Source organism: Mustela nigripes, chromosome 1, assembly GCF_022355385.1.
Source record: "Mustela nigripes isolate SB6536 chromosome 1, MUSNIG.SB6536, whole genome shotgun sequence".
NCBI lineage: Eukaryota > Metazoa > Chordata > Mammalia > Carnivora > Mustelidae > Mustela > Mustela nigripes.
The window spans coordinates 255573830-255601234 of NC_081557.1; the positions used below are offsets into that span (position 1 = coordinate 255573830).

The 27405-nt window shown below is 34.5% G+C and overlaps 1 non-coding gene across 1 annotated transcript; it reads right to left on the reverse strand.

Annotated features, from left to right (window-relative positions):
* Positions 1 to 2679: 2679 nt before the first annotated feature.
* On the reverse strand, positions 2680 to 2783 carry LOC132009458 (U6 spliceosomal RNA). The gene has a single exon (XR_009401940.1). It is a non-coding gene; the product is annotated as a U6 spliceosomal RNA (small nuclear RNA).
* Between the last annotated feature and the right edge of the window lie 24622 nt (positions 2784 to 27405).

Below are 27405 nucleotides of genomic sequence, written 5' to 3' on the forward strand. Positions count from 1 at the left end.
AAGAAATAATTAAAGTAAAACATATAAAAATGAAGGACACAAGTCTGGATAACCTATACCAAGTATTCAGTAAAATGGATTAAAAATAGAATTAGCAAAACTATTTAGTATTGTTGACTCATAGATGATTTCTCATAGAAAATGTCCTTTCAAACAAAACCTGAGGGATGAGAAAGTTTTAAAATGATTTAGATAATTTTGAAATGTGGAAATGAGAAAACATGAGATGTTTGCAATGGGATGGAATGTAGTATCTCTTTGACTTCTCTGCCTGTGGAATTTCTTCTCATTTTATAATGCTCTTCTCAAATACCACTTCTTTTTCAAGTATTTGCCAATAGGCCAAAATCTTAAAGAATAAATGACTCTCTCCCTTTGCATTTTGTTGTTCTTAGAGCTGGTGATACTAATCATTCTTTTCTGTATTACATAAGGTCTTTAGTGGCAGAAAACATGTACTAAAAATTTTTGCTGCCAATGTCTACAATAATATGAGATACAATAATGTGTGTATCATCAAGCCATGTTTATGAGATGAGTTTAACTGATTTTTTAAATGTTCCAAATCTCCTTATTCATAGGTAAGAACTTTGCACAAATTATCATACTTTGTAATTTTGTGATAACTACTGTATATTTAAATTATGTCTATTTCATACATCCTTAGATGTGTTAAGAATCTTTTCAAGTTCCAAGATCATGGTATATTTACTTGCAAAATATTCACAATAAAATGCTGATTTTTTAAAAAGAGTATCTATTTATTTGGGAGAGAGTGAGAGAAAGAGAGCGTGTGAGTTGGAGGAGGGACAGGGAGACAATCTTCAAGCAGACTCCATGCTGAGTGTGGATTTTACCCTGGAACCCGAATTCATGACTCATGAGATCATGACCTGAGCCAAAACCAATATCGGATGCTTAACCAATGGAGCCATCCAGGAACTCTTAAAATGCTTATTTTTAAGCATCTTTGCATTTAGAAGACATACAGATTTTCAATCTGGTGACACAAAATATATTTAAATAATATAGATTTTATAAACAAATCCACAATGCATGTTTTCCTATTTAATTTTTCCTGTTTTCTTACTTAACAGTCCTTAATGGGTTATGTTTTGGATGAGTAGCAAACCTAGGAAAGACACAATTTGAGGCAAACTGCTTTAAAGCTTTTTAGCATTACCCTAAGGAAATCATAAAAGTCACTATGATATCAACTATTAAATCTAGATTAGTACTTGGCTGTGGGTTTTTGTTGGGCTATTTTTTTTTTTTCTCAGTGGATAAAGGTGTTTGTTTTCCTCCTTGCTTAACAAAAATTTTTGATGGTATTCTGAGTATTAATTTTAAATAGAAGCCCAAATTAAAAAGGAAAAAAAAAAACAACAACCTTGTTTTAGTTATAAGTAACTGATATCAGTATCATTATTTTGTTTTTTATTCAACTAAAAACAGTTAAATTTTAGTTAACATATTTTGGAAAGATAAGCATTAAATTCTAATGAAACTGTGTACATGTGTACAATTACTATTCAAGTTTGCACACAACTACTGATAAAATTGCTGTAATTGTGTTTGCATGTGTGGCTGAAAAAGCTCGATGTCTAATAAAAAGCTGTTTTCACAATTTTTTTTTTCCTATAGCCATTTATAGAACTGGATTTTTCATTGTTTTCAAGTCAGTTTCAGTCTCAGTCTTAGAGTCCAGTCTATTCACATGTCATAGCCTGAGAATTGCTAATTTATATAGACAAATTCATTTATTTATTCTGGTTCTTTTCCAGGTGGTTTTGTGTTCTAAGCTGTATGAATTTTGCTTTGAGTTGTTAGCACTTTGTATTCTCTCTGTCTGGATTGTAATTCTTACATCTGAAATAAGGAACTAGATGTTACCCATTGATTACATTAAAGCACAATGGTATTTCAAGTCATACGTCTTCTAGAAATTAAGTATCTAAAATTTGGTCAGCAGTTAAATATTATTTGTTCCATGTTTGTTAACCTAAAGCATATTCACTAAATTGAATACCTGCCCAGAGCTATAGGACACATACACATAAAAAAAAACATATGCAAACTCTGTATCTGTGAAGGAATTGATGATTATAGCTATGGCCAACTTGTAAAATTGGCAAAGAGACTGACTTTTTTTTTTTTTTTTTTTTTTTACTTCAGAGACCTCTGCTTCTCTGTGGTAGGAATACCAGCTTCAGACAAAAAAGTGTTTAGGTCATGACTCAAATGTTCTGGAAGTTCTGTTGGCATTTATATTGAATAAGAATGTTGCAGGGAAATGACTCACCTTACAAGAAAATCGTGTCTAATTACATGTCTTTTTCCAGTCTTTATATGCTACTGTTTCAAAAAATCTTTGTCTTTATTTATTTACATATAAATTATATCATTGACACTATTATCATTGGCATAATGATAATAGTATCAGGACTCTTTACACAGGTAGAATAGTGTAATTATGTTTTCATAGGCATCATTGGAAATAGACTGTTCCCAAACCTCACTGCTTCTTCTATATTTGCCATTTAGTGCAAAATATTGAGAAGAAATAAAGCTGACAAAATTTATAGATAGGTAGCTACAAAGCTATTGTTCTTTATATATTAGAAAGTTAACTCTAGTGCTTTCTCTAGACCAGTGGTACCTCCAATTTTTTTTTTATTTTTTAATATAAAACACTTCATAAATTTGTATGTCACTCTTGTGCAAGGGTCATGCTAATCTGTGTATTGTTCCAATTTTGGTGTATGTGCTACCAAGGTGAGTATGGTCCCCCTAATTTTTTGATAACACATTTCATCATTAAAACATTTTTGGACAAATATTCCAAAATACATTTATTTACTGGTAAATTATGTATACATACTTCTTAACTAGTGCAAGTATGTACATTATAAGCCACAACCAAATACAGAGGTGTGAAAAATGATAAAACTTTTTTTAATGATTTCATTAAGAATATGTATATTCACATTGTCTTTTCAAGATTTAGAAATCTTTTGGTTTCCTTTTGTCATGTCAGTTTACACCATCATAGTTTGTATCTTGCAGTGTGGTCTACCAGAAGATTGAAAGTGATTTCTGCCATTTTTTGATGTTTGTTCATGTTTGGATTATTAATCATATATTATCTTTAATACATGTTTATTTGGCAGAAATCTTTGTTGTTCACTTGTCCATTTTGTGAGTATTACACTATTAAAACTTCAAAACATATAGTGTGTAAGTCCATTCAGCTGTGTACATGTAAACTTCATTAAGTTGGAAAATGCTGAGACAAATATAAGATTAAGTGTGGCACTGTCAATCATTCTAGGATGTGGAACTTCTACTCTTTACATAGGACATATCCCATGCCTGTGACAAGTGACCCCCCTCCCAAAAAAGTGACTAAGGAAGGAAACTGTCAGTCTGCATATTCAAATTCTCCAAGGGATTGCCTCCAGTTTGCAGACAGACTCCTTAGACCAGTTGTCTTCCAACTGGGGTATACATAGCCTGGGGTTATAAGATACAAGCACAGATGGTTTTAAGAAAATTAATTTCCTGATCCTTACTTCCATATGGATTCTTTCCGAAGACTGATAATGTTCCTGAGTGAAGTTTCTTTCCTACATCTCCTTTCTCTAGTATGTTTATCTAAACTTTATATTAAAAAGGAATACTTCTTACCCATCTTAAGGCTAATTATGATATGTTGTTCCAGGATGTAAAATTCTCCAGTGTTTCCCTCATCTCATTCCCTCTCTCTCTCTTTCTCTCTTCTGCTTTACCCCACCCCAACCCTCCCATATATAGAGAGAGGAGAAACTAGATTTTGGTGCTAAAGTTGAGAAAATGAATGATTCTAATGACTAGAAAATAAACAGTTTTCCAGGTAGTTCACAATTCATAATTTTTAACAGAGCTGAAGGGGAACCAAATTTAGTTATCAGATGACAGATGATGAAATTTTTTTTAAAGGGAAATCAGCCTGAGATTTTTGCACAAAACTCGGAAAAGTTTCAAAGATTTAGTTATGGGCTTATAACAAGTCTGTTCAAATCTCTTTACTTATATGAACATAGTTTCTTCATGCTTAGACCTATTTTTTTTAGACTTATTTTTTTAAAACAAAAGTACGGAATGAATGTTCAACTCCACATTATTCACACAATAAATAATACTCATCCATGGATACATGATAGAATATCTTTGATGAACTGCTCAATACATTTATATATAAGAGCAAAGGTATGTCAATGTAAAATACTTTTTAATTTTTACTATCTTATGTTTATAGGAAATTTTAACAATAATTTTCAGTTTAAATATATGTATTTTATTGTAAAGAAACAATAGAAGGCTTTCAACAAAGACTTGAATGTGTTGTACATATTTGAATAAAATCTGGTGAAAATTTGGGATTAAATATGATCTAAAGAAGTAAAAAGGATGCAATATTATACTTGTTTGTGTATTTTTTTCAATTACTGATGTTTTGTATCCAATCATTATGATACTTAGGTCTCATTGGATAGAATTTAAAAGGTTGACATAATCTGTCCATTTTTAATGCCAGTATTTAATGCATAAAATCTTAAAATGCTTAGCTATTTTAAACTGTTAACCACTAGGTCGTCAACCTGGTAACTTTCTTAAAAACATTCATTTTATTCTAAATTCTTCTGGGGGATATATGAGGAAAAATACTTAAAAAAACCACTGTTTTCCACAAGCATTATCATTACAGCATCTGTTTATATCAGAAATTAATGTATTTGAATGATAAGATCTAGTCAGATTTTAGCCACCAGATAATAGCAGAAGAGAGATGGAGAAAAAAATAAATATGAGAGAATATTAGGCGGATTTTAGATCTGATATAAAGCTAATAGCTATTTCACACATGTAGGTTTAATTCATGCTACACCTGAATTCAGTCAACAATAATTTTGTGTCGTGTCTCCTTGATTAAGAGAATTGCTACATAGTATACTTTAAAAATATAATTGTTTTATTATGATTAATAATCCTATTACTACCACCACTGCATAGATGTTTAAAGCATTGGAGAATTGATCAACTTTCATGGGTCATTGTAAACCACAGCCCACAGATCAGATTTGTAAGGCCATATATGATTTTAACAACCATTCTGGATAAGTTGACAATTATTACATTATCTTTAAAGAATATTATTTTATATTTTAAAATCTTGTTTTCATTCATGCTTCCAAATAGTTCCAGATACTAAGCTGCTGTTTTTATCTCTACCTTAAATTAAGAGGAAAACCTCATTTTAAGCTCTCTTTGTTTCTAATTGATAAGAAAAAAACAGTCTTTCAATAAATAAAAATCACACAGATGCATACCCATATTGCATTTTAGAATGAAGACATAATGAACCAGCATTATTCACTTAGGGAACATGGGAAAAAATAAATGATTAAAAATAATCCCGTTATTGAAATGCCACAGACCACAATGATAAACTCTAAGAGTGGGTAGAAAACCAGAAAATATGAAATTCAACTCTAAAGGTAATATTTTAATAAAAGATAGAATATTTTGTTACGAAGAGTTGGCCCTAATGATATTTATCAAAAAGTTTTTTGATTATAATTTTTCGTATTTATTTTAATAAGAACATTAAAATAAGAGAGAGAGCATCTATATATTGGGTGGTTTTCTTTGTGCTATTTACTTTATATATGCTATTATTCTTTCTAATATGTATATTCTTTTTTACCACATTTCTTTTTGCTATTTACTTATATCTAATGTCTATGAATCTCTGACTATATTTTCTCCATTTTGTTTTTCTTCCTGATTATACAACTGGACTCTGTTTTCTACGCTCCTTTTCAGTGATGTGGGGCCATTTAGGTTCAGCTCATTGAATATGAAGCAATCAGTTCCTTTTCCCAGAATTGAGAGGAACGGACCTTGAACCCCAGGTTATGTTCTTTCCATCAGTGGGCTGAAAGGAAAGAAATTCAAGGACATGGAGGTGAGTGAAGCCACCAGGTGGCAGGACCGTGGGGATCTGGATGGCCGGGTAGAATGGCACCCCCATGAGGGTCTGATCTCTTTGTGATTTCAGTAAGAAATAAAGTACTAGTGCAAACCCAGCGAGATTTAGTGGGTCATTTCTTAGATCAGTTAGCCTACTTGGGCTATTTATCATCTGTGGGTATCTTTGACCTCAGATACTCATCATTTCAAACCACCCTTTTTATCATTGCCAAATAATTTTTACATCAAAGGGCTATTTGGGGGCCACCTGAGTGGCTCAGTGGATTGTCTCTGCCTTCAGCTCAGGTCATGATCTCAGGGTCCTGGGATCAAGCCCTGCGTCGGGCTCTCTGCTCAGCAGGGAGCCTGCTTCCTCCTCTCTCTCTGCCTGCCTCTGCCTACTTGTGATCTCTGCCTGTCAAATAAATAAATAAAATCTTTTTTAAAAAGGTGGGGGGCTGTTTTATGGCTGTTTGCTTCTAAACTGTTGCTTTGGCTCACTATCCCATTGCAGTTCCCATTATGACCCTAATTCCTCAATATTTTAATGTTTTGTTTTACTCAGTTCCTTTCCATGTTTCCCTCATCATAAATGCCCTGCCTTCTTCTCTTTCTGTACGCAAATCTCAACTTTCCTTCCAGATCCTGGTAAAGTTCTTAATTCTGTCTTCTCTGATTATCCTCATCTTCCTTCCCATTTTAGGTCCTCCTCCACAACCCTCCGGCCTTCCCTTCTATAATACTGCCTCTCACTCACTCTGTCCTTCTCGCTCTTTTTTTCAATACACAGAGTTTATTACCCCCATGGTGCCTACATTTATTTGGTTCATTTTCCTGAAATTCTCTTACCCTAAAAACTTTCATTGTTTTCACCTTTTTCATGCATGTCTTTTATCATGTGACATCTCTCAGAAAGGATGTCCCTGATGGGCCTGTTTAAAATAGTTCTCCCGGGGTGCCTGGATGGCTCAGTTGGTGGTGCAACCCACTCCTGGTTAGGGGCCAGGTCATGATCTCATGGGTGGTGGGACTGAGCCCCACATCAACTCTGCACTCATCAGGGAGTCTGCTTGAGATTCCCTCCCTTTGCCCTTCCCACCACTCACTTGCATGCTCTCTCTCTCTCTGCTCTCTAAAATAAATAAATAAATCTTTAAAACAGAATAAAATAGAATAGCTCTCCCTAAAGGCTGTCACTCTGCATCCCCTTATTTTGCTTTATTTTTTCCAGTGTTTATGACCGTATCTGATATTTGGTATGCTGTTTGTTCATTTTCTATTCCCTCCCCTAGAATATAAGCTTGCCTGAGGCAGAGGACTAGTCTATTCTGTGCTATATGTCCAGCACCCAGAACAGTGCCTGCCATATAATTAGGGCTCAATAAACATCTATTCAATAAAAAGTTAAAGAGTCAATAAATCAATAAAACTATCTTTCTGAATACTGTGTTAATGGTGATTAAAACCAAAACCACTTTTGGTACCTTTCACGTGCATTGCTTCATTTGAGCCTCTCTTCCTTTCTTTCTCTGCCTCCCTTCAGTTTGAGAAGTTTTGCATAGTTGATTATTTTAAAGATTTTATTCTTTTATTTGTCAGAGAGGGAAAGAAAGAGAGAGACAGAGAGCACAAATGGAGGGGGGAGGGCAGGATCCCCATTGAGCAAGGAGCCAGCTGTGGGACTAGATCCCAAGACCTAGAATCATGGATTCTAGGACCTGGAATCATGACTTGAGTTGAAGGCAGATGCTTACCAATTGAACCATCAGGGATCCGGCATAGTTGATTACTTAGTAATGAACACACTGAAACTCAAAATTACCCTGTTAGGGACTCTCAGTGATTGAGTAAGAATCCATGTTTTTTGACCCTAGACCCTGTATGATTTTCACGATGAAATGCACATACCATCAGATAATATGCAAAATCGGTCTTAACAACATTGACTTATTTAGTACTTCCCCATTATTTTAATAGGTGTTATTGGTACAACTAAATTCTAAGCTTGATGAAAGAAAAGATCCTATCTTAACATCAGAGTAAGAGGCTGGATTTACTCAAATATTTCCATTGATTTATTCACTTATTGATTTATTTGTTCAGAAGCTTACATCGAGTATTATCGAAAATCTAGTTTAAATATAACATGGTTCTCTGATAATTTACGTTCTACACATTCAAAACTCTTTTTAGCCTTCTTAAAATTAAAATATACACATAATGAAATAATGGCAGTACTTTATATTCTGTGAACAACAATAAAAACTTGAAGCTCTTAGTCCTATGGCATATCTATTTAGTTTGAAGTGAATACTGTTTAAATAAATTAGTCTTTTGTGAATAAAAACATGATTAAATGAAATTTTGTCATGTCTTTTCTTTCTTTGAGAGACACACCATGTGCCACAAAATGTTGCTACCTTTCACACATTGGGTGGCCTTCATTTATATTTGGATGTATTTTTTTCTCATGCAAAATGTTCTCAAATAGTTGTAAAGCAGTTAGAAGAATAATGTAACATCATGGTAATAATTTATGCTTTACTTCTCAAACAAAGAAAAAGCAGTCTCCCCTCCATTAAGTTGTGTAAGCTATGTATAGGGTTTGCATCAAAATACATGCTTGTAGGGAAGCACAGTAGAAAGCCTTCCTAGGGACTGGCCTGTTTGAGATTTTCGTACTCTGCTTTGGGATTGCAAAATCTTGGTCTTGTTGATTCTCATGGTTTCTCTAACTAGCTTTTGCCACAAGTGTATTACTTTCTTTTAACAATTCAAGATGTTTTATAATCAGCTTTTCTACAAGAGAATAAATAACTACACATTTCCTTAATCTTTGACTTTAAATATTAACTTCCCCTCAGACACTTTCCACTGAATCAGAAGCCTTTTCCCAAAGCACTTTTTCTAAAGTAACACCCTGTTTTGCAACTTTTATCCCGTTTCCTCCTTTATTTCTTCATAACACTTATGCCGCCTGATATATATTAAATATTTTATTTTCTTATTCTCCACCTTCTTCTGTTAGAATGATAAGTTTCCTGATAGCAGGTACATTTCTGCCACTGCTTTTTGAAGATTTATTTTATTCCTGTGTCCCTGCACATAGTATGATCAGTTAATACTGAATGAATGAATGGATGAATAGATTGATGAGTTCGTGTTTCAGTTCTAATTCACTGTGTCCCAGCAGAAGTATTTGGCATAGAAAATTGACTATGTTGAATCTACCAAGATTCAAAAAGATTTGTCACACTTTTGTGCTATTTATTAATAGATTTACAATTCAAAACGAAGACTAAGTTACACATACTAGGAAAGAAAGATGAAAAGCGGAGCATAAACCTGTGCTCCAATTACTTAATTGTATAATCTTAATATTTAAATATAAATGAAACTATTAACCCATTTTTTATACTCTTTATAAAATCACAAGTCATAGTTTATTTCTGTTCTGTCACGTACATATCTGGCAAGATGATTTGAGCTCTCATTTAGAAACACTGGCAACTTATTTTAAAATAGTATATTTGTTCCTCTCTAGTGAAATGTGCGAGACACAGAAATAGAACATTGTGTGATGGAACAGATGCTGTGGCAATGGTGAGTTTATATGAGGATGCTGATGACAGATGCTACCTTATAGCATTAGCCAATAAAAAGTATGGGTATTACTGTTTACACTTACTCAAAATGAGCTGGGCTATGGGCAACCCTGAATGCACAATCTGACTCTAATGTATTGTAAGTGATCTTGTATTATGGATATAATAAATATCCAAATTTAATTTAAAAGGAAATAAAGATAAATTTATTTTAAGGCAGGTAGTATGAATCACTTCAATTCTCTTCCCCCTTGAGGAAGTGCTTTATTCTCTACGGCAAGAAGAGAAGAACTAAAATAAAATTTACTTGGAACAGAATTCATTTGAAGATAGTTAAGTAATTTTGAAGACCAAATGAAACACAGATTTTCAACAGAGAAGATATTAGCTATAACAGTGATAAATATATTGACTAGAATTTTTTCCTTTTTTTGGACAACTAATAAATATGAACAGTTGAAATTAAAATTAACTAGAGGGAGGGGTGCCTGGGTGGCACAGTGGGTTAAGCCTTTGCCTTCAGCTCAGGTCGTGATCTCAGGATCCTGGGATCGAGCCTCGCATTGAGCTCTCTACTTAGCAGGGAGCCTGCTTTCTCCTCTCTCTCTGCCTGCCTCTCTGCCTACTTGTGATTTCTGTCTGTGAAATAAATAAATAAAAACTTTAAAAAATTAATTAGAAAGAATTTCTAATTATTTTGTAATTGTATAATTATGTTTTATTGTATATCACTAAAAATAAGTGTATAATTCACTTAAAATATTTTTACTCAGATAGCTTTAATATAGTTGCATGTGTCATAGGAGTCTTTTGATCTACAAATGTAAAATAATTAAACTAAAAATCAGTATATTTTGGTCATTTTACAATCCTGTCAGAATTCAATTTCACCAAGTTTCCTATTTTATCATTGACATTTTCAACAATAGAAGTAACTTAAATGAACAACTTGTATTTGTTTCTTTCCACTATGTCAGTTTTGATTACTGTAAACACATACTTAGAGATAAAAACTTGGGTACAGGTAATATATATGAGAGGTGATCTCAGGAAGTGCAACTCAGGGAGTGTGAGGCCGGGAATATAAACTTGGGTTAATATAACTGCTGTTTTAGGGTTCTGACTCAGTCCTCTAAGGACCCTTTGCGAAACTATGGAACAAGATTCAGAGTCACTCCTCCAGAAGAAGGGAGATCTTGCACTGACTCATTGATGACCCCAGTCCTCACCATTTGACGGTTAATTGAGGAACACCGGCTCCCTAAAATTTACAAGTTGTCCCTTACTCTATCCAAGCGAGTTCTCAGTCACCAACAAAGTCCTCAACAATAATGTATTATATTCTTAAAGTTTACTAAGAGCGTAGTTCTTCCATTTTGTATTCTTACCACCTACACACACAAAAATAATGATAATCATAATAATAATGAGGGGAAGGGAAGAAACTTTGGGAGGTAATGGATATGTATATGGTCTTGGTAGTGGTGATGGTTTCTTGGGGGTATATTTATCTCCAAACTCAAGAAATTACATACATTATATTTGTATGACCTTTTACATGTCAATCATACCTCAGCTGAGTGGTAAAAAAATCCTCAGAGGATAAGATGATAAAGGGTTTAAATGAAAAGCGGAGAGTAGGCTGGAAAGTATCAACTTAAACTACCAGTGATGTCAGTTGGGTGAGAATATTTGGGATGGGGCAGCAATAACATTTGGTACAGAGACTTTTTGTCTTTTGGTACATCAAGGTCAATGGTTTTGCGTGTGTGTGGGTGGGTAGGTATTATAATCTGTGTGTTTATGTATACTTTAATTTTGCTTTAGTAGAAACAATTGTCAAAAAGTTAAAAACAAATGCTAGGGAAGTTTCTAGGAATTAATAAGCTTAACACAAATGCTAGCATATGAGAATAACTCTTCATAGGTTAGTTTTGCTACCATTAACATTTTCTTCTTACTGCACAAGTATAATACCAATACCAAAAAAATAAAAAAAAATAAAAGAAAAAGAAAAACAGTAAAAATGGGTTATTAGAAATGTCATTACTGAATACAGAGTTGGTTTTCATTTTAATTATTTTTGTCCTAGTGCTCCCTAAATTTTTCTCCCTACATGTTGGCATGAAGAATTTCCTCCTCATAAGATCAACAGAATTAAATTTATATTAACCTAATTTACCTTGAGACAGTTAATTTCTTTCTTCTTTTCCCCTTCCTTCATTCTTTCCTTCCTTCCTTCTTCCTTTTTTTCTTCTTCTTTTTTTTCTTTTTTTTTTTTTTTTTTTAGTTACATCAGGGGTCAAGGGGAAAAAAAAGAGAAAAAAATAACTTGATACATTTCTTTGGAGCAAAAAAGAATCAGCATAGTTTGAACTGTCCAGATCTGCTTTCTGCCATCTCGAAAATACTTGCAGTCTAAGCTCATATAAATGCCACTGAGTGAAGGGAAAAGGTCAGGGGAAAGCTTGCGGCTGCCCCTTTGTTCAACTTCCAGTCATGCTAATCTGTGTACAGGCTTGTCCCCTGAGGCTCGAGTTCTTCCTTGAAGTTCTCTGCTTTGGTTTCATTCATTTTTAGTGAAAGAACATTTTCTGAAACTCTAGGATATACTGAAGGTCAGAGGCAAAGCTAAACAGGTAATGCCACTGGGTCCTTTTCAATGATAGATACAAATTTACTATGAGTAATAGGACTTTTCTTATATCATTTTTTAATAACAATAATATAAAGAAAAAAGTCACTATGCTTTTTCCATGCTTCTCACGATCAGTAGGATAATCAATCACTGTTTCTAAATAATACTAAAGCTTCTAATCAAATCATTAAAGCTTATAGAATTTTGAAAAGTTATCAGTGGCTTCTAAAAACACATTAAAGGTATGAGTTTCTGGTGTAGATGTCATATGTCTGTCCAAACGATCCCTTTCCTATTGTTGCCAATCCACGTGGAGTGTTACATTATCTTTAGAAAAGTCTTGTCCCAAAGCATACAAGCAAGGGATCAAAATGGACCCAATATAACACTAGTCAATTCATCTGCCACTTGAAATTATATCTTAAAGAGCTAGGCTTCTACATAAAACAAGTAGCTGCTGAAGGGCAGAGTCTCAGCCACAATTATGAGGGTCAAACGTATAGAATTAAAGAATAAATACGAAATTATCCAGAATGTAGTAGGTGTAAAAAGAATAAAATGAGGGAATAATTGGAATAGGTCAGGATGAATGAAGTGGTACCTGAACTATAGGCAAGAAAGCTTACCACTTGCTTTTCTCAGCATGTCCAATAACTGCCTTTCTGATATTTAGCATTCTAAGACCCAGAGTGCTTCCTTGGAGAATAGGGTTCAGTCAAATATTTTTCTGCAGCACAATATTTTCACTCTCATGGAAGAACACTATTGCTGTCCATAGGATTGACCGTAAAATTATTTTTAAGATCTAACAAGGTGTGCACAAAACCAGCAAGGAGGGCCATAAGTAAAGATCTGGATTTTTAATCCAATGTTAATATCTGGATTAAAATTTGAAGCCATTAACCTATGACCGTTATAATTTATATATATTTTTTACCATTATAATTTCTAGAGAGCCTAGTTTAAATACATCATACTTTTTAATAAATGTTAAGCACATTATTGATGGATGCACAAACAGAAAGTTTAATGTATCCATAAACAACACAACCAGTAAAACAACAACAACAACAACAACAAAAATCACTGAACTTAAATGTGGATATTTATTTCAATGCGAAAAAAAAGACAATTGCTTAAAATTAAAATCCCTCACCCCGCACCCCTGCTGCTCTACACACACACACACACACACACACACACACACACACACACACACACACACTATTGGTTCTGTTTCTCTGGAGAATCCAAACTAACATGGTCACTGTCTTGAATCATAACAGTGAAATAAAGGTAACTAGAACTTCAGAGAGGCACTGTGGTGGATAGGAATTTAAATATCTGAGTTTATATCCTGTTCATCTTTTACTAATTATGTATTCTTGGGAAGCTTAATTAGCCTTTCAGGGTATGAATTTTCTAATCTGTAAAATGAGACGGTAGGTAAAGGTTGGTGAACAAAGCTGCAAGAGACATAGTGTATTTTGAAGATTGACTGGAAAAAGAATACATGAGAATTCCTTAGAATAGTGATTTCATGCAGTGTAAGTGCTTAGATAGTACCCTTTTTCTCTGTTACATAGAAAAATTATAAATACTCTCCTTTGTTAAAATTACTGATTTTAGCATATCTCATGAGATCAAAGCATCCTAGAATTGCAAAGATGTTCTTAAATTATCAATAATAGTCAATTATTTTAGTGGTAAGTAGCAGATTTTGATGTAAGCAGTAAAGGAATATGTTATTTTGATGGTAACAGATTGAATATATATTGTATATACATTATATACATATAATATATATTATAGCTATTTACAGAAGAATGAGAACTAATAAGTGATAGAATTTAAAAATCACCATGTTTGGGCTCCTGGATGGCTTAGCTGGTTAAGTGACTGCCTTCAGCTCAGGTCATGATCCTGGAGTCCCAAGATGGAGTCCCACATGGGGGGGTCCCTGCTCAGCAGGGATTCCGCTTCTCCCTCTGACCCTCCCCCCTCTCATGCTCTTCCTCTCTCTCTCTCTCTATCTCTCTCAAATAAATAAAATCTTGAAAAAAAAATCACCATCTTTATAATATTCCATGATATAATCCATTTGATTGTATATATTTGGTAGATGCTAAAACCATTACATGAAACTGTTTTAGAAAACAAGATATAGACAAGATACCTATTATCACTCCACATATTAATTGTACATTATAAATTTGAAAAATGCACCTTCAAATTCAGGATCACTCAAATTGCATCCCTACAGCATGGTATTCCTGGTATAGTACAATATTAAGTAGCCTAAGTCACCTAGGAAATATCAATCCCTAAAATGTATAATCTGCATCTATTCTAGCCCCAAAGCCCAAGAATCACTTACAGGAAATACAGGAGATGAAAGACCAAGGCTAGTAGTTCGTGAGGAAACAGTCACACATACCCAGAATGAAGGACAGTCTCTAAATAACTGGCCTGAAACAATCAACGTCCTTTAAAAACATATGTGGAGATTGTTCCATATTGAGATAAGACTATAAAGCGATGAAGGAATATATGTATCCTACCAAATAGATATGAATTATATTATTCATTAAAGGCTCTCTTAAAAATTAGAAAGAGAAAAAAATTAGAAGCTGAGAATTGATGTAATTAAATGTGTTCCAAAAATGTCACTCTTACAACAATACGGACACATGATAGATTTTGTCACTACGGTGCTGTGAGAGAAGAGGTGGGCTTAAAATAAGTAAATTATGAGCATTTGAGATGTGGGATCTTAGATTTGGTGCTTGATTAAATGTAATTTGTGAGGAAATGGTCCAACATTCTAGAATCCGCCTTGAATGAAGGCTTTTGGATTAAAATTGCATATGTAAGATCTGGAGAGAGATGTTTCATCAGAGAAAGAATTTGGGCATCAGCTGTTTATAGATAGTGACTACAATTTAAGGCAAAGATGAAATCTCCTAAGGAAGTCGAGTTAGAAGAGAGCTAAAAACTGAACCGTGTAGCACATTCTATTAGCTTACTTATTGCTGCTATAGGAAATACCACAAATTTAGTGGCTTAAAACTGTTCTGGAGGTCAGAAGTCTTAAGCCAGCAAGGGTTAAAATTAAATTGTCTGCAGGGCTGCTTCCTTTTGGAGATTGCAAGGAAGAATTTGTTCCTTGTTTCTTCCAGTTTCTAGAGGTCACCTACTTCCTCAGCTTGCGGCGCGATCACTCCAGTCTCTGCTTGCCTCCTGACACTGCCTTTCTCTCTGACCCTCCTCTTCTGTAGTCAATGCTGCCTTTACTTCCTTCTTACATGACCACTGTAATTACATTCGTTGCACCCAGATAATCTAAAATAATCTCTGCATCGCCAGGTCCTGAACCTTAATCATATCTGCAAAGTTCTTTTTACCATACAAGGAAATATATCCTTAAGTTGTGGGGATCCAGGTATTGATGTCTTGGGGGACCATTATTCATCCTGCAATTCACATCAGCACACAAACTCATGGACTAAGAGGTCTTTATGAACCTCACAAAGAGACAGAAGTACAGAAAAGGAAAAACGAAAAAAGAAAGAAATGGAGACATTACTGCTGTGCCAACCAAAGATGATAACTTCACAATACGGCACTTTCTACACAACTGCAAAAAGACCATGTACTTATACTTCCTGGAAATACTGATCATGCATTTTTTGCAAAATTTTTGGTATAAATGAATTTAGATTAACTGGAGTTTTCTCTCATTCTCACTAGCATCTCCAATCAGAATTTTTAAGCTGAGCTTATCTTCTGCTTATACTCAGCTTTGGAGATGGGCATATACTCCTGAGATGTAGATCTTGGAACACATTCCAGGTTTTACTAGACTATTCAAGTATAGGCCCTTGGCATTCCAATGAGACCACATGCATCCACATATGTTGCTGTGGGTGGCATTTTATTTAATAATTTTACTGATGATTATTAGATGGTTAGTAAGTGCCAAGTATACCAGGGACACAGTGTTCACTCTTATTAAGTTTATATTCTATAGGACTTGACAAAAACACACACACACTCTCTCTCACACACATATAATCAATTCTAAGATGCTATTGATTGTATAATATAGCATTATTTTATATAAACTACAAAGTTAAAATGTTTATTATCAAACTATTTCATAACACTAAGACACCTTTCTGTTCATATTGACACATGTCTGATTCCAGAAGTATTGTATTTTATAAATGCATTATGTCCTGATAGATAAAAGGTAATGGTTCAATAAACTGCATATTGCTGTTTAAACACAGAGGGGTGTTCAAATTAATTGAACTAAGGAGATTAATAAGGATGGACAGGACAGGAGATTATCAACTCAAAGGGAAACAAGTTATCAGCATGTGATCAAAAGAGGTTGCTTTTGTGTCTGTTTCCTCCTTTTGGCTATCACCTCACAGAGATGCCAGACCAAAGAGAAGAAAAAAAAAAACGTTCTGATTTTGAATTAGATCTAATCTCCAGAATTTAGGCTTGAAGAGTAAGAGACATATAGCAATATACAACTGAAGAAATGGGGACATTTAAGAGTCAATATCACTTCCGTATTTGGCCTGATTAGGTACTACTGGGCTCTGAATTGGCTTTTACTTGGTTTGAATTGTCTAGACAATATTGCTCCAGCACTGGCTTGATGGATAATTAAATGGAGGATAAAACTTAAGGAAAATAGGGGCGCCTGGGTGGCTCAGTGGGTTGAGTCCTTGCCTTTGGCTCAGGTCATGATCTCAGGGTCCTGAGATCGAGCCCTGCATCAGGCTCTCTGCTGGGTGGGGAGCCTGCTTCTGCCTTTAACTGCCTGCCTCTCTGCCTGCTTGTGATCTCTGTCTGTTAAATAAATAAATAAAATATTTAAAAAAAAAAAAAAAACTTAAGGAAAACAATCAACAAATGCATGGAAGCATGAAAGAAATGGCCTCTGGAGATCTTTAAATATTTTGGTATTGCTGACACATATGTAATATTTAGGTGGAGGAGTCCGAGAATGAGATTAAACAAAGTGAGTCAAATCATGAAGGAAATTATACGCACACCAAGAAACTGAACTTTAAACTTTTAAGCAATGTGTGGTGATTGACAAGGCATGATCAATTTGGGGAAAGAAGAGTTTTTTGTGCTTATAAAAATAATATATTCTCAAAAAATAATCATTTTTAATAGAATATTTAACAATATAGAAAAGTATAAAGAAAAAATTAAAACTTTTCACACATATAACTCAGGTTAAACCAATTGTTATTAACTTGATGACTACCTTTCCCATTATCTCTCTGAGTAAACACATCATAAATATATACACACATAGATACTCTTTTTCTTATTTAATCCCAAAGTTTATTTCTCAGTGCAATAAGGTAAATATATTTTATTATTATGTCATGTACTGCATACATTAAGATAAATATCATATATGCAAGACATAATATATTTTAATATAAATATTATATTTACCATGTACAATTTACATTCACTCTGGACAAATCTAGGGTCTGGAAGATATATGCTATTAATAAGGGTCTGCTATCCTTCACTCTTACTGTTTTGTTTATTATACCAAATAGCATGACAAATGTTTGCAGTTTTACTTGAGCATTTTTCTTTGTATTCCTTTGCTTGTTTTTTTCTTTCTTTTAAAAATAACTTTGATTTTTGAATTTACTTTTGAATATTTGCACTGTTATCTTTTAAAACTTTTACATTCCACTAAAACATCTAGTTGCAGGCTCAGTACTATTGGAAATGGAGTTGTTTTTCTGTAGGATTACTATTTAGATAATAAATAAAATACATTTTTTACAATGGCTTTATAAGGTGTGCCTCTTCGGAGATATTCATTGAGCTATACTTGGTCACTCTGGGGTAGTTCATGAAAATAGAACACACCAAAGTTGGGGGTTTTTTTTAGCTAAAATCAAGATAAAATGTGATCAGCATTTCAAAGGAACTCTTACATGCTCTACCTAAACACCGCTGACCATAAAGATGGTCTGGTTTCAAGCATGGAGGGAACATTCCTATTACTTGTTTCATCCATGTGGCACTTTACTATGTGTCGGGCCCTGGGAGGAAGCTCAATATTACAAATGATCCTGGTTGTGGCAACAGCGGACTGATGACGTGCAGCCTGTGAAGTGTCCCATATACTCGTCCCTACACAAAATCTATTTGTTTATATATTCAAAATATAAAATTACATTTTTCCAATAAAAAATAAAATTTCACGTAAAATAAAAGCTAAGCAGTCTCATTACATTGTTGTTGATCATCTAGAAAATACCATATTGATTTATTTTGAACTTACTTTAATAGTTAACAATTTCAGAATGCAATATGATAATTTTTTAACAAAGTGTAGAGGTGGAGTTGGGAAATAAACTCAGTCTCCTTGGTTTCCCAAACACTCAAACTCTTACACTGCGACCCCTCAGGTGCAAATTCTGGAATCCTCAGTTTCAATTCTGTGCAGGAAAAAGAGCACAAAAGAAACCCAACTACAAAGGGTAACAAACAAATAAGATTATTTCTGTTAAAGGATTTCTAAATCTAACATGGTGATTCATTAGTCCTGATAGTCCTCTGTTTCAAAGAGAAGTGAAAGAGATCGAACTGCCTGTGAAAAGAGGTATTTTCTCTTGTTGGTCTCACTATCATTATCATTACTGTGCCTATGAGTAGCTATCAGGAAACATTACACAGTGAACAGTAAGGAAACATCTTAATGTTATACGTCAGGTAAGCTTCTTGGGGAGATATGCTGGGACTATAGAAAGATGTTGGGCCGAAAAAACAAAATGTTTAGATTGGTAGTAAAAAAATGCAAATCCACTTGTCAGAGAGATAATGTCTATAGTTAACAACTGTTCAAATAGAAGCCTTATAGCAAGTCTCAGCAAATTTTTCTGAAAAAGACAGGCAATAAATATTTCCAGCTCTGTGGTCCATATGGTCTGCATTGCAACTACTCAAGTCTACCATCCCAGCAGGAAAACAACCCTAGACCATATGCGAATGAATGGGTGTGGCTGTGTTCCAAAAACTTTATTTACAAAAACAAGGGAAAGTCAGATTTGGATCTCACACTTCCCTTTGCCAATTTTTGTTTTAAAGGATTAGGCTGAATGTGAGCGATACCCAAAATAGAAGTGAGAGTCAGGAAGGTGAGCAAACCATTGTATTAAGTTGGTCAAACTGCCTAGGTAGTAGCAATATTCAGAATCCGATAGAATGACACATCTTAATTCTCAGCAAGCTATCCGCTTTGTCCAGGCGGTTTTTCTGAATCCTGGATGAAAAGGACAGGCTGAAACTGAGGGCCTGACTCTAATCCCACTGGGGATAAAATCATCCAAACAAAAAGTCCATGTCAAGGATAGATAATGAAGACAGTAAGTTTACTTGAATACATTCAACACAGTGACTCAGAGCAACAAGGGAAGTTCACTAGGCTAATTACAGCTAAATTTATTTCAGATCCCATCTCCTACTACCACCATATACTAATCGTCTTTGCTCAGGGATGGATTCAAGAGCTAGGTAGGAATGAGCTTCTGTAATTTATTTAAAGACAGCATATCATTGTTTGCTGTTATACCTTGAGAATACACATAACAAGGCTTGGCGCATGATAGGCATTTGATGACTATTTGTTGAGTGCCTAGCACCTGACAGCTATTAAAGATCGTTCCAGTTGAAGTTGTAAATTAATACCACAACTTTCTTAGAATTTATTCTGTTTATAACATTATATGTAAAATTCTGCTGAAGGACACTTTCTCGTAGTTGCTTTTGCATCCTTTGTCACCTTAATTCCAAAACATGTCACATTTCGTATATTTATATTTAAACATATAACGCAGAGTTATGACTATTGTAATAAAAAAAGCCTAGATGATGAAGGATATGGAGCAGTTGATCTACGGATTAAGATTATAAGATAGCGGGGAGCACTGAAATTTAACTTGTCACTTTCTCTTTAGATATTTTAGGGTCATTTTCCATGAAGTAGGAGATTGCTTAAGTTCTACTTTAAATAAACCTTGACTTGGAATGGAAATCAGTCAGCTTTGTTGAAGGAACTCCTGAGCAGGGAAAAAAAAAAAATCCCAGGACATTAGGGAGCAACTGAGTACTTAAAGACTCAATAAGCATTATAGTAAGCAATTTTACCTATATTAAAAAAAAAAAAAAAAGAAGAGCTGAGTTAACTCAGGCAGGAATTGAATATGTCATTTTATAGAGTCTCAATATAACAAAAATGGAACATGTGTCATTTACTCCACCTTGCCAGCTTATACAGCTTTTGGGAGTAAAAGTCTTTCAGTAATAACATTAATTATTATTAAATATTACTAGCTTAGTGTTGTAGAAAATATAAACACCAATATTTACAGTCTTTTGGTAAAATGTACTTTATTTTTTTAGGACATCGTAGAGTTGGCTATCAATTTCCAACACAACATATTGTAGAATTGCCATTTAATAATTTTGAAAACTAGAGAGAGCAAGCCTTTCTTTTTCAAATGGCATGTGTTCCATTTTCTGTCTTATCCTCATCTTTACCACCTGCTAGCAGTATTTTGGGCAACAAAACAACAGTGGTCTCAGCAGACAGTACAACCTCCTCTAAAATGGTAGAAATTCAGATGTTTACATTAAGACAAAACCCTTATTTTATGATAAATGCTTTTTATTTCTTCTTTTTAATTTTCTTTCTTCTTTTAATGTTAAATACTGGATTGCAGAGTGTGTTTAAAAATTCTATTAGGGTGTGTATGTGTACATATGGAAGTACAGATTTAAGAAACAGAGTTGGATTAAATATATCTCAGTCTATCTTTATGATACACAGGTGTTGAAGCAGTTCTTGCCAACCAGAAATTAACGATTTTGTTTGGTCTTATTTTATGGTGCCTGGCTTTCTAATTATTTAATTTATTTTTTTCTGTGAGCAAATCATACTTCTTTCCTGGGTAAAAAGTGTCTTAGTCTTCTCAGCCTACTTTAATAAGATACCATGGACTGGGTGACTCATAAACAGCAGATCTTTCTCACAGTTCTGGAGGCTGAGAAGTCCAACATCAAGTTGCCAGCAAATTTGGTGTCTGGATAGGGCCCCCCATCCTGGTTCATAGATATCCATCTTGTCACTGTGTCCTCACATGGCATAAAGGGAAAAAGACTCCCCTGGGGTATCTTTTATAAAGGTACTAGTCCCATTCATAAGGGCTCAGGTCTCATGACCTCATCACTCCAAAAAGCTATACCTCCTGATTCCATCATCTTGGAGTTAGGGTTTCAACATTTGATGTTTTGGTCTGGGGATGGGAGGGTGTTGCACAAACATTATAGCAGGAAGTGATCTTCAATATTAATTATGTTCTTTTTCTTTAAATGAAAACATTTTATCAATAATGAGAACTTTTGATAATATGTAAAATTTTTGGAAGTAGTAAAAGCAAAAAATATTGAATAACGATTCCACTTAACCATATATTTTGAATACCGAATGACTCTGTTTAAAGAGTATATTTAGACTCTATTGTTGGTAGAAAAATGTATTCAGAACTTTCTCAATTATTGATGTCTTGTATGTATTGTATGTTTTGCATTTCAAAAGAAGGAAAAACTGATTAATTTTAGAAAGAGCAAAAGCCAACATTTTAAACAAAATATAAAATAAAAAAATATTTGTAATTGATCCCTATACCAGGAAGGGAATAAATACAATTAATCACACATAATTTTTAAAAACTAAATAATTATGAATGCCCATTTATCTTCAAGAAAATAAACATGACTGCAGATTGGGCTAAGTGGGATTTTATTCACTCACAACTTTAAAAATAAAACTGTGTGGGTAGGTTTCAGAATTTTATACCAATTTTACTAGAATGAAGTGAAGATTTGAATGAATTAAGAACATAAAAAATTAGGGGTGCCTGGGTAGCTCAGTTGGTTGGACGACTGCCTTCAGTGCAGGTCATGACCCTGGAGTTCCGGGATCAAGTCCCGCATCAGGCTCCCAGCTCCATGGGGAGTCTGCTTCTCCCTCTGACCTTCTCCTTGCTCATGCTCTCTCTCACTGTCTCTCTCTCAAATAAATAAATAAAATCTTTAAAAAAAAACATAAAAAATTAAAATGCTTTTGTATTTTGAGATCAGGAGTCAAAGGAAAGATATTTACAAGTCCAACCAAAGAACATTTGTTCTTTTCCACCGAACTACAAAATACAAGGAGAAATTACAAACTATATATGATTTTACATACTAAAAATTCTATTTAATTAAATAATTTTATTTAAGCACCAACTCCTGAAAGATAATATGCTAAGTAATTGGCACATAGATATAAATGACTCAATGCCTGACTTCAAGAATTCTCAATCTATTAGGATGACAAAATTATATGAACTATCATATTACACTGTCATAATGAAATACCACTACCTATTATAGTGTCTACAATTGAAAACAGAGAGAGACAAAAAGAAACATTAGTAAGGATCTAGATCTTTACTGGATCTCTCATACAGTGTTAAAAGGAGCATGAAATGGTACAACCCCTTAAGAAATCAGCTTGGTAGCTTCGAAACATGTTACATATACAGCTACAATATAATCCAGCCATTCCACTCCTATCTATCCAAGAGAAGCTATATGTCCACACAAAGAATTCTACATAAACATTCACACCATAATTATTTTGTTTCAAGGTTTTATTTCAATCTAGTTAGTTAACATACAGTGTATTCTTGGTTTTAGAAGTAGAATTTAGTGATTCATGCTTACATATAACACCCAGCCCCAGTGCTCATCACGTTTCCTTCTTAATACCTATCACCCTTTTAGCCCATCTCCCACCCACCTCTCCTCCAGCAACTCTCTGTTTTCTATAGTTAAGAGGTTCTTATGGTTTGCCTCCCTCTCTTTTTTCCCCCTTCCCCTATGTTCATCTGTTTTTGTTTCTTAAATTCCACTTATGAGTGAAAACATATGGTATTTGTTTTTCTCTGAGTGACTTGTTTCATTTAGCAAAGTACACTCTAGCTCCATTCACATCCTTACAAATGGCAAGAATTCATTCTTTTTGATGGCTGAATAATATTCCAGTGTATGTGTATGTGTGTGTATAAAAGTATATATGTGTATATGTAAACACACACATATATATATATACACACACCATTTCTTTATCCATTCATAAGCTGATGGACATTTGGATTCCTTCTATAATTTGGCTATTGTTGATAATGCTGTTATAAACATTGGAATGCATGTGTTCTGTTGAATCAGTATTTTTATATCCTTAGGGTAAATACCTAGTAGTGCAACTGCTGGATCCTACGGTAGTTCTACTTTTTACTTTTTGAGGAACTTCCATATTGTTTTGTATAGTGGCTGTACCAGTTTGCATTCCCACCAACAGCGTAAAAGTGTTTCCCTTTCTCCACATTCCCTCCAACACCTGTTGTTTCCTGGTGTGTTAATTTTAGCCATTCTGACAGACGTGAGATGATATCTCCTTGTAGTTTTGATTTATATTTCCTTGATGATGAGTGAGGTTGAGCATCTTTTCATGTGTCTGTTAGCCATTTGGATGTCTTTTGAGAAAATGTCTGTTCCTGCCTTCTGCCCATTTCTTAACCAGATTACTTGTTTTTTGGGTATTGAGTTTGGTAAGTTCTTTACATATTTTGGATGCTAACCCTTTATCAATATGTCACTGAAAATATCTTCTTCCATTTCATAGGTTGCCTTTTAGTTTTGTTGATTGTTTCCTTCGATGTGTAGAAGTCTGTCAAGTTTTTCCTTTTTTTTTTTTTTTTAAGATTTATTCATTTATTTGAGAGAGTAAGAGAGCATGGACTGAGGGGCAGAGGAAGAGAAATTCTTAAGAAAACTCTGAGCTAAGCCTGGAGCCCCACATAGGACCTGATCTCGTGACCCTGAGATCAAGACCTGAGATGAGACCAAGAATCAGCTGCTTAATGGACTGTGCCACCAGGTACCTCCAGAAGCTTTTTAACTTGATGAAGTCCCAGTAGTTCATTTTTGCTTTTGTTTCCCTGGTCTCCAGAGACATGTCTAGTAAGAAGTTTCTACAAATGATGTCAAAGAGGTTGCTGTCTTTGTTCTCTGGTATGATTTTAATGGTTTCCTGTCTCATATTTAGATCTTTCATCCATCTTGAATTTTTTGTGCATATCGTGTCAGAAAGTATTCCAATTTCACTCTTCTACATGTTGTTGTCCAGTTTTCCAAATACCACTTGTTGAAGAGACTGTCTTTTTCCATTGGATATTTTTCCTGCTTTGTCAAAGATTAGTTGACCGTATAGTTGTGGGTCCATTTTGGGGTTTTCTCTTCTTTTCCATTGATCTAAGTGTCTGTTTTGGTGCCAATTACAACATAGGAGTGCTGCACTGCTAGCTAGACGAATGGCTGGGACACAGACAGCATAAAGGCAGGGATCTAAGCAAAGACTGGGACAAAGGAGGGAAGATTGTTCACTCTTTTGTGAGGGCTTCTTGAACAGCAGTGGGTGGGAACTCCCTCTCTGAGTTAATGGCAATTTTACCCCTGTCCATCAGCACAGAGTTCACTGAACAGCACCGTGCTCACAGAGGAGGCTTGAACCACTTATACCAGGCCCTGACCCCTGTGCTCTACAGTGCTTTTTCATTAGGGCAGTGTGCCTGAGTGTCAGAGCAGCAGCAGGCCCCGCCCACAGAAAACCAGCACAAACACCCTTCATCCATAAAGTCTATGAACCACAGCGTGTTGCAAAGCCTCATTTCTAGCAGAAATAGGAACCAACCTCTTTTAATAAGCAGATCAAAACACACCTAGTTAAAACTCACCACACAGTGGACAAAGTCCAAACACTTCCCACTGCAGACAAGGAGAGACTCTGAATGCGACTGACCTGAGGGGAAGAGTGGCCAAAACACAACAGCAGAGTACACACCCACCACATACATTAAAAACACTTCCTGAAGTAGCAGGCCCTGGACAGTATAGCATCCCTTCTTAATACAGCCATTACTTTCGGGAACAGGAAACATAACAGGCTTTGCACACAGAAGACAGAGACCTAGACAAAATGCCAAGACAGAGGAATTCATCCCAAAAGAACAAGAAGAGTCATGGCCAGGGATCTAATTAAAACAGATATAAATAATATACCTGAATTAGGATTTAAAACACTAATCATATGAATATTAGCTGAGTTTAGAAGCATAGAAGACATCAGGGAGTTCCTTACCACAGAGATAAAAGACCCCAAAACTAGTCAGTCAAAATTAAAAAAAAAATACTATAATCAAGATGCAAACCAGACTGGATGTAATGACCATAAGAATGAAAGAAGTAGAGGAACAAGGGGCACTTGGGTGGCTCAGTGGGTTAAGCCTCTGCCTTTGGCTCAGGTCATGATCACGGAGTCCTGGGATTGAGCCCCACATCATGCTGTCTGCTCAGCAGAGAGCCTGCTTCCCCCCATCTCTCTGCCTGCCTCTTTGCCTACCTGTGTTCTCTTTCTCTGTCAAATAAATAAATAAAAATCTTTAGAAAAAAAAAAGAAAAAGAAAGAAATTGAGGAACAAATAAGTGATATAGATGATAAGATTATGGAAAATAATGAAGCTGAAAAGAAGGGGGAAAGAAAAATACTGGATCTTAGGGAACTCAGTAACTCCACAAAGCTTAATAACATTCCTATCATCAGAGTACCAGAAGAAGAGAAGGGAAAGTAGGCAGAAGGCTTATTTGATTAAATAATAGCTGAAAACTTCCCTAATCTGTGTGTGTGTTGGGGGCGGGGGTCAGATACTCAAATCTAGGAGGCATAATTATTTGTAATAGCCAAAAATCTAAACTCAAATGCCCACCAAAAATTGAACGGTTAAACAATTTTTAGATATTCATACAACAGAATACTACTCAGTAGTGAGTTACTAAATGTAGAACAACATACATGAGTATTAAAATAATTATATACAGTGAGAATCCAGACAAAATGATAAATTCTGAATAAATACATTTATACAGTGCTCGCTTCGGCAGCACATATACATTTATACAAAATTGTTTAAATGCATACTATAGTGTCAAAACGCAAATGACAGTATAGTATGCATTTATGCTAAATTCAATATAGCATATGCAATATAGTATGCATATGCTAAATGATTGCCTGTTTGGGGATGACAACAAAAGTGAAGAAAGAATTACTAAGAGGCAACAGAAAGTCTATGGAAGCACTGGATGTGTTTATTATTTTATTGCTTTAATGGTTTAATGAGCATATGCATATGTCAAAACTTATTAAATTATAGATTTTTTCTCATTTTTTAATTGAAGATAAGTTGATAATGTTAGATTGGTTTCAAGCACACAACATACTGATTTGACAGTTCTATACATTACCCAATGCTCACTTGGTTAAGTGTAGTTATGAAGCTATTACAATATTATTGACTATATTCCCAATGCCATACCTTTCATCCCCATGAATTATTCATTTCACAACTGGAAGTTTGTACCTCTTAATCCCCTTTACTGCTTTTGCCTATTCTGCCACCTACATCCACTCTGGCAATCACCAGTCTGTTCTCTGTACTTAGGAGTCTGTTTCTGTTTTCTTCTTTTGTTCATTTGATTTGTTATTTAGATTCCACATCTAAGTAAAATCATATGGTATTTGTCTGTCTGACTTATTTCACTTAGCATAATACTCTCTAGATCCATCCATATTGCTGCAAATGGCAAGATTTCATTCATTTTTATGGCTAAGTAATATTGCTTTGTGTGTATATACATGTGTATATGTGTGTGTGTGTGTGCATGCTTCATATACATTGTATATGTATGTGTATTTAGAGATACATACATAGAAGATCTATATATCATATCTTCTTTATTCATTCATCTATCACTGAATTCTTAGGTTGCTCCCATATCTTGGTTATTGTAAATAATGATAATGCTACAACAAACACAGTGATGCATATATCTTTTGAAATTAGTGTTTTCATTTTCTTAGGGCAAATATCCAGTAGTAAAAGTACTGGATCATATGGTATTTATATTTTTAAGTTTTTGAGGAAGCTG